A 9699-nucleotide genomic window follows, 5' to 3' on the forward strand; every position below is an offset into this window, starting at 1 on the left:
TAGTCTGGGTAGACTAGAGAAACAAATCCAGGGTGACTCATATGTGTATAAGAAAGAACTTTATTTAAAGAGTAGTTGTATATTAAGAAAACAGATACACAGACCAATGGAAAACAACAGAACCCCCAGAAATAAAACCATCAACACACAGACAACTGATCGTCGACAAGGGCACCAAAAGCATCAAGTGGAAGGGTGACACCCTATTTAACAAGTGGTGCTGGAAAAAATGGAAATCCACATAGAAAAAAATGAAACAAGATGTCTACCTCACCCCATGCAGAAGAACAAAATCAAGGTGGATCAGAGACCTAGAAGTAAAACCCCAAACCATCAAGACCATTAGCGAAGGAATCGGGCCAAATGGAAAAACCTTGGCCCAGGGAATACAAAGGCTAACTGCAATGGGGAAGGGTACATACACCGGAGAACCTTAAATCAACAAGTGAGATTTATTAAGGATAAAACCCTTTTATGAATCAAAAGACTTTACCAAGAAGGTAAGAAGGCAACCCACAGACTGGGAAAGGATATTTAGCAATGACACAACAGACAAGGCTTATTATGAAAATCTATAATACCTTCCTGGCCTGCAAAAAGAGGAAAACAGTTTACCATTTGAAGAAGTGAGCAAAAGTACTGAAAAGAAGTTTCACAAGGGAAGAGACCCATCTGGCCAATAAACATGAGCAAATGCTCCGAATCATTAGCCATCAAAAAATGAAAATCAAACCAACCATGAGATACCATCTAACACCTTTGAGGCTAGCCCAAATCAGAAAATCAGAGAGTAACAAATGTTGGAGGGGATGTGGCGAGATAGGAACTCTCCTACATTGCTGGCTGGTGGTCTTGTAGGTGTGTACTGCCACTATGGAAAGCGATCTGGTGACACTTAAAAAAAAAAAGGAAATTGATCTACCTTATGACCCAGCTATTCCTCTACTGGGCATATACCCAGAAGAGGTAAGAAATAAACCACGACCATTTGTATGCACTCCAATATTTATTGTGGTGCAATTCACAATCACAAAGAGTTTGAAACAACCTAAATTTCCATCGGTAGACGAGTGGATCAGTAAAGTTTGGTACATACATACAACGGAATACTATGCAGCACTGAAAAAACACTGATGAGCATATGAAGCGCATCTTTTCATGGGGAGAATTGGAGGAAATTATGCTAAGCGCAATTCCCTGAAGTAAGTGTAATCAGCATGGTAGGTACAGAAGAGATGACAATATTTGGGTTGAGATACAGGGAGTTAGGAGGAGGTTAGACCAAACCCAAGGAGGTACTTGCTGGTCCCACACAAAAATGGGGATATGAGGGAGGGGGGAGAGAAAAAGGGGGAGGTGAAATGATGGAGGGAGCAGTGCACTAACCCACTCAGGGAGGAGTGTGTTAATCTGGGTTCTTTAGAGAAACAAATCCACAGAAACTCATGTATAAGAGAGAGTATTATATAAAGGTTAAGTGCACATCAAGAAAACACCCCAATCCAGTGCTGCCTAAGCCCACAAGTCCAACATTAACCCATATGTCTGACTCCAATCCGCAAAGTACTCCTCCAAGAAGCCTACAGAACTGCCGGTATTCCCAGACGGTCTTCCATCCAAGTACTAACCAGGGCCGACCCTGCTTAGCTTCCAAGATCAGACAAGATCAGGCACGTTCAGGGTGGTATGGCCTTAGATTTCACAAGGTGCCACTGGGAGTGAAGACTCTTCATATCAAAAAAATATGATAGTCTTCTCAGAGAACTGGGTTGATGTAAGTGGTCAGTATGCAAATTGGATACCCCAAATTGGGGGTATACAGGCATGAAGTGGTTGGCTTACACATTTTCATGGGGGGGGGTAAATATTCACAGGATTGTAGGATTAAGGTGTAGGTGTTTCTTAATTGAAATTATCAGTTTAAGAATTACGTACATGTGCCAGGTTGGCAAGGGGTGGATTGAGGTAGTTAGTTTATTGTGCCAACCTGGCCGATAAACACCAGCAGGGTTAATTGAAGGGCAGAGGGATAAATGGATCAGTGAGCCTTGCCTTTCTAGTTCTCAGGTCTCTTGTTTTGTAATGGTCGGGCCAGGGTGCAGTTGCCTTAGCCAGTTCCCTGCTTCAGCTGGCAAGGCTCACTTCCTGCGAGACATCATGAGGAAAAGCCTGGGTGCTGATACAGCCATATGGACTCCCCAGCCAGCGCTGAGATGTTTGCAGATTTACTTTCCTCACTGCGTGTGTTTTGTGAGATGGAGGACGACTTTGTGAATTGGTGTTGGACATATGGGTTAATGTGGGACTTATGGACTTGGGCAGCACAGGGTTGGGATGTTTTCTTGATGTGCACTCAACCTTTATATAAAACTCTCTCTTATAGATGAGTTTCTGTGGATTTGTTTCTCTCAAGTACCCAGACTAACACAATGTCTTATCCAGATACTCACACCTTAGCATTTCTTGATGTTCTACCAATGTTTACAGTAACTCCTTGTGGAAACTTTGTGGGAAATACCTGAAATTTCCCGATAAATTGTTTTAACGGAAGTTAGGTATCCTCACCCGGCAATGTTGTGGGTAGAGAAAACTGTGGAGCTCAAGGAAGTAAAAATGGCTAACGGCACTACTTAAGGGAGGTTTGCACAGCTCATGGGTGTGCTAGTCTAAGAACTTTAGAGAAACAAATCCACAGAAACTCATAACTAAGAGAGAGGTTTCTTTAATAGTTTTATTAGGGACTCATACACCTCTTATCCAAATCCATACATACATCAAATGTGTAAAGCACACTTGTACATTCATTGTCCTCATCATGCTCAAAACATTAGCTCTCCTCTTAAGCCCCTAGCATCAGGTCCTCATTTCCCCCCCCTCCTTCCCCATTCCCCCCTCCCTCATGAACCCTTGATAATTTATAAATTATTATTTTGTCATATCTTGCCCTGTCCGACGCCTCCCTTCACCTACTTTTCTGTTGCCCATCCCCCAGGGAGGAGGTCACATATAGATCCTTGTAATCGGTTCCGTCTTTCCAACCCACTCTCCCTCTACACTCCCAGTGGCCGACAAATGGGCTTTGGGTCTCCATTCTGCACTCCCCCCTTCATTCACTATGGTAAGATTTTTTTTGTTCTGATGATTCTTTATACCTGATCCTTTCGACACCTCGTGATTGCACAGGCTGGTGTGCTTCTTCCATATGGGCTTTGTTGCTTCTGAGCTAGATGGCCGTTTGTTTACCTTCAAGCCTTTAAAACCCCAGACGCTATATCTTTTGATAGCCGGGCACCATCGGCTTTCTTCGCCACATTTGCTTATGCACCCACTTTGTCCTCAACAATCGTATCATGGAGGTGTGCACCCAATGATATGATTTTTTTGTTCTTTGATGCCTGATAACTGATCCCTTCAGCACCTCGTGATCACACAGGCTGGTGTGCTTTATCCTTGTGGGCTTTGTTTCTTCTGAGCTAGATGGCTGCTTGTTTACCTTCAAGCCTTTAAAACCCCAGATGCTATATCTTTTGATAGCTGGGCACCATCGGCTTTCTTCGCCACATTTGCTGATGCACCCACTTTGTCTTCAGCGGTTGTGTCGGGAAGGTGAGCATCATAGAATGCCAATTTAATAGAAGAAAGTATTTTTGCATTGAGGGAGTACTTGAGTGGAGGCCCAACGTCCTTCTGCTACCTTAATACTAAACCTATAAATATATGCACATAGATCTGTTTCCCCATCCTCATATATAAATGTATTTGCATATGTACATGTCTTTATCTAGACCTCTATAAATGCCCTTTGCCTCCCAGCTCTTTCCTCTATTTCCTTTGACTTCCCTCCTGTCCCACTATCATGCTCAGTCTCCACCAGGGTTTCAGCAATTCCTCTTGATTACATTACCCTTGATCATGCCCTATCAGGCTTCCAAACCCTCCTCACCACTGATTTGGATAACTTGTTGTTCCCTTGTCCCTGGGTTTGTTAACACCACTACCTTTCTCCCTACCGACCCCTCTCCCATGTCCCCCCAGAACTGTCTGTCCAGTTGTTTTCTCCTCCAGATTGTTCATCCAGCCTATCTTATTTAGACACACCTGTGGAGATAATATCATGCACAGACAGAGCAAAACCAAGGAACAATATACAATAAAACAACAACAACAAACCAATGACCAAAAAAAACACAACTGGAAAGAAAAGCTTGTAGTTAGTTCAAGGATTGTTTGTTGGCCTTTAGGAGGGTTTTCCAGGCCAGTCTGTTGGCGCTCCATGGCCTGGCTCCAAAGTCCACCTTCAGTATTTCCTGGGGACCTTGCTGCTCCATTCCCTTGCTGTTCTGTTGCATCCCCTTAGTGTTTTGCCTCAGTGTGGTGGGATCAGATTGGGTGCAATTCCCACACTGTCTCTGGTGTTGTCCTCTGTAGAGCTATGGGTCATTGAGGTGTGTCATGTCTCATAGTGGGGCCAGGCATGTGGTCCAAGAGAGAGTTTTATATAAAGGTTAAGTGCACATCAAGAAAACATCCCAACCCAGAGCTGTCCAAGCCCACAAGCCTACCATTATCCCATACGTCTGCCACCAATCCACAAAGTCTTCCTCCATCTCACAAAAGAGCAAAAATGGTGCCGACTGCAGCAGGAAAGTTGAATCAGTGAAAGGGTAAACATCTCAGGACTGGGAAGAGTCTCCACATGGCTTCTCCAGCACCCAGGGCTGCATTGGGGTACGTCCATGTGGCTTCTCCTCAAGATGTCTGACAGAAAGTGAGCCTTACCAGCTGAAGCATGGAACTGGCTAAGGCAGCTGCACTCTGGTCCAACCATCACAAGGCAAGAGACACGAGAACTCAAAAGGCAAGTCTCACTGAGCCATTTATCCCTCTGTCCTTTAATTGACCCCACATGTGTTTATCAGCCAGGTTGGCACAATAAACTAACTACCTCAGGGAGAGTACTGTTTTTATCTCCACAGAATTGGGATTGGGCATACAGACCGTACCACGGTGCACCAAACCATGAGGATAACATGGCCACGTGGAAGAATGTGTGAAAGGAGAGCTACAGTGCTGGCCCCAACCAGCACCAAACTGACCACCTCCCTAGAAATTGGTGTGATAGAGAACAGCACTAAACCTATAGGTTGGGGAGAGGGGCCAGCATGCCACACTCACACAGAAGCAGACCAGGAAGGAAGAAGAGAATGAGAGAACTGGACTGGACCCCACTCTGACACACCAGGCTCAGAAGATGATGTCCCTGCAGGGAGCTAATGGGAAGCAGAGGTGACTGGGTGGCCTACCACAGCTTGTGTCACATTGTCCCCTACTGGAGCAGCCTGCGACAGAGGACATTTCTGGGGTGATATGGTGAGGAGGAAGTGTGGTCTGAACCCCCACAGCGGGGTGAATCAAGAAGGGAGCATACAAGATCAGCAGCTGGAGCAAAGCAAAGCTGCAAAGCTCCTGAGGAACCCCCAGAAATGGACTCCAGGCAGGGAGGGCAGCTCCTGGACAGTCCTGAAGGTCAGCAAACAGACCTGGGAGGTTTGTATATTTATTTTTTCTTCCCACCCCCTCCTTTTCTTTTTCTTCTTGTTTCTTCTTCTTTTCTCTTTTCAATATTTTTTTAAAAATCAGTTTGGGCTATGTCATAGATGGTGTGCCTATTTGTATAAGATAGACATGGGAACCTGTTCCAGGAGAAAGCAGCAAGACCAACAGTCCCAGGGAAACATGGGGCATGAGGGCAGTGGGGGAAGGGGACGGTGAGCAGGCAACACCATAGTTGGAGGAACAAATAGGGTATCAGAGTCAATAACAAGGAGGAGCTAGGGAAGGGGGTGTTTGGAGCAACAGCAAACTAGCTAAGAGGAGGTGGTACCAAGAGGCGGAAATAAGGGGAAAGTGACAGTGGAGCAGGAGGAAGATAAAAGGAAACAGAAGGAAGGACCTATGAAGCAAAGCAATGGACAGAGGTATAAGCATAGCAGTATACATATGTAAATATACTAATCTACAAAAATAGAGGTATTGACCTATGTACATATATTTATATGGCAATACACTGAGCTAGGGGACGGACTTCAGGCCTCTGCTCACACCCTCCCTCAATATGAGAACACATTGTTCTAACAAATCGGCAGTCTGAGATGCTCACCCTCCTGACAACCGCTGAAGACAAAACGGATGCATAAGCAAGTCTGGTGAAGAAGGCAGATGGTGTCCGGCTATTAAAAGTTATAGCATCTGGGATCTCAAAGGCTTGAAGTTGAACAAGCAGCCATTCAGCAGACACACAAAAAACAAACAAACAAAAACATATTGTTGAGAATGAGGGGGCTTGGAAAAGAGATCCAAAGCCCATCTGTAGAAAATGGAACAATCCCCTCACAGAGGGTCCACAGAGAACGGATGAGTCAACCAGAGTGCATTAAAGCATTGATGAAACACACTATATTCCTCTGGTTCCTTGAGGCCACCTCACACCCCACTACCATGACTCGATGCTGTTTCTCAATTTAGACTAGATCGGAACACATACACAGGTATATGTAAGAGATGGAAGCTCATGACACAGAATCCAGTAACAGGAGTGGGAATAGTGATACCAGAAGGGTAGGGGGAAGAGAGGGAGAAGAAGGGAGAAATAGGGACTCAATCGCAATGATTGACACATTACCATACACCCCTCTCCAGGGGAAAGAACAACAGTAAATATGGGGGAAGGGAGACAGCGGTCAGTGTGAGATCTGAAAATAATAACAATGTACAATCTATCAAGGGGTCATGAGTGTTGGGGAGAGGGGGGGGGGGAGCTAATACCAAGGGCTCAATAGAAAGTAAATGTCTAGAAAAGAATGAAGGCGACATATATAAAAATTTCCCTGAAGCAAGTGATGTATGTATTGTGACAAGAGTTGAAAGAGTCCCCCAAAAAAGGATCTTTAAAATAAAAATTAAATAAAGAAAAGAAAGCATCCCCGTCCAGTCCAGATCAAATCCATAAGTCCAATATTAGCCCATATGTCTGTTACCAGTCTGTAAATTTTTCTTCATACTCACACAACACACTCAATGACACAGAATGCAGGCCAGTGGGTGAAAAGTCTTGTGGAAGCATCTCAGTGATGGCCGCAGTCTCCACGTGGCTCCTCCAGCTCCAGGCCTCTGACTGCCATCAGCATATGTGTTGTAGGAAGACAAAGCCGGGAGTCTGTATATCTGGCCTCCAGTGAGCTATTTATCTCCATGGCGCCTCCAAATGAGGTCATCAAGCTGCAACCTAATTGGCAGGCGAGACTCTACCCATCTGCAAGTTGATGCCAGATTAAGTAACTACCACCGGTGGTAAGAGATAAATTTATTTGCAATATAGCGTTTTGCAGAAAATACAAGGAATGGGTCTTTTTCACTTTGCCCACAATTCTGGGTTCACAGAAAGGCATATGGCTTCTACTTCATTTTATGCCCTGTTGCCTAATGGGAAAGCAGAGAGCTAAAGCTAGCTCTCTTTCATAAATTCAAGCTCCAATGTGACTGGGCCACCAACTTCCTATTTGATAGGAGCGATTTTTTTTCTCAGGATATTTACAGAGCAAGGATTTCCATATGTCCTGAGGATGGAAAATACTCAGGCCCTTTCCTGCTCACGTTCTCAGCAATTCCCACTCCCAAACACTTTATTCAGGGCCCTGCCTCAAGTAAATGATCGCCCATTTTAAATAAGCCAGATTAACTAGATCAAATACATTCAACATCTAGGAACCATCTACTTATACCTAGCCCTTTATGCTACAGCACACTGTCTTTCACCACACACTATACCCAAAAGGCTCCACTTTGAGGATTAGCGATATGCCCAGAAACTGCCTTCTATTCACACATTCTAACCCTCTTTTCTTTGTTTTCAGACACAAGGAAAATGATCCAGGGAGCCATTTTTTAACACCTCTTCTAGTTCAGCTGCTAAGTCCTCTCTGACTCAGAAGGAACTGTTGGTAAAAGGCCTCCTCGAGGCCCAGCTTGTCCACCTTCTGTGGAGTCTGCTGCTTGATAGAGTTAGCAGTTAAGACTGTAGATCAACTAAACAGTATACGTAGTGAGATAGATGGTGTACATTGTTGCAAGCTCCTTATATTCTGACGGAGCTGTAACTAAGAATTCGCATGGACACTGAGTAGCAAAGACATTCCTTATTGAATGATCCACAAATACCAGACCTTCCCACCAATGGAAAGAATGTAGCTAGTAGACATCATCTATCTTGGTAGACATGTGTTGCAGACATTCCTACTATCATCACTGCTTCTCTCCTTAGCTACTATTTCCCTGATACTTACCTCATAGGTCTTAGGTTTCTGAATCTATACAGAGAACTTTTAATGACCCTCCAGACAATCCTCTTTGCTTTAGAAACTCTGCTTTCCTGAAAATTTTTTAACTTTGCTAACATTTTTTTAATTGGCAGCTCTACTCTTTTTCTGGCTTCTTGGATCTAAATCTAGCCCACATCCAGAGACTGTGAGTTTGACAGTAGCACCTTAACTAGAGTCCAGAGTGTCTTACACCCTGTTAACTATCTGAGGTTAAAAATTTGTAGAGTTGGATGTGACATTAGAGATGTAACTCAGAATCCCACTTTATTGCCTCCTAAGACCTCATCAAGGTAATATTAGAAGAGGAAATTTGTCAGTATTCACTTTGTATCAATCCCTACCATATGCCACATCCTCCCATCCAAAACTTCCTGATTAACCTAAAAAGTTAGAAATGGTTGGGCAACGACCAATAATTCCATTGCCCATCACAGGAGGAGACATTCTGAGTATAATAGAACTATAGGTAGTAAGCTTTCACCTCTAAGCAAATTTGTAGTTCAAAAAACCCGTTACTAATCCCACCAAACTAGCTGCCATGTTAATGAGTATCCTCTGCTGAGTGGCCTAGTAACTCATTGTACAAACTCCCATTGAGCTGCAGTTAGCAACCATTAAAAACTCCTAATGTATTTTTCCTTTTCGTCCCCATTCAGTGAAGCTCCATGCCTTTGCTCTTTCATGGACAATTGCATCCTGCACTTTATTTCTGACAATGACCACAAGCATTTGCTGTCACCTAGTTAAGGTCTACTTATCCTTTAGCTCCTAATGCAAAATTTCCCTGACTACGCATCTATAGTATTTATCACAATTATAATTTTTACATTTGCTTATAAATGCTTATCTTTGTAATTGTTGATTAATACATGCCTAAACAACTAGAATGATAATAGGGCAAAGATCATTTACTCACTATATAACCCAAGAACTAGCACAATGCCAATCATATCGTATGTAGTATGACTGAATGACATTGTTGCATTACTGTTAATCCCCTGATCTCTGTAAACAACACTGAAGTTCAGCTATTTGTAAAGCTAAACCTCAGGGCTTCACAACATGGCCTAATTCAGAAAGGGCTATAAAATGAGGAGAAACATATTTGTAAACCAAACATTGAGTGAATGCGCAGTCTTATCTTTCAGCTTATGCCTCTGTTAATGACGGAAGTGGTTGATGATTGGCATTTGAACTGTGTCTGCTGTTAACTTGGAGTCATTTGGAACTTCCATTAGGAATGGTCTAACTCTCATTAGGAATTTCCCAGACTGCTCTTCCCTGTATGGCATAGACTTAGAGTTGGTCAAAAGTAAAGTGC

The 9699-nt window shown here is 43.6% G+C and overlaps 1 pseudogene; it reads right to left on the reverse strand.

Annotated features, from left to right (window-relative positions):
* Nucleotides 1-1579: 1579 nt before the first annotated feature.
* Nucleotides 1580-1698, reverse strand: LOC142435301 (5S ribosomal RNA; annotated as a pseudogene).
* Nucleotides 1699-9699: the final 8001 nt, after the last annotated feature.

Source organism: Tenrec ecaudatus, chromosome X (genome assembly GCF_050624435.1).
Source record: "Tenrec ecaudatus isolate mTenEca1 chromosome X, mTenEca1.hap1, whole genome shotgun sequence".
NCBI classification, from domain to species: domain Eukaryota; kingdom Metazoa; phylum Chordata; class Mammalia; order Afrosoricida; family Tenrecidae; genus Tenrec; species Tenrec ecaudatus.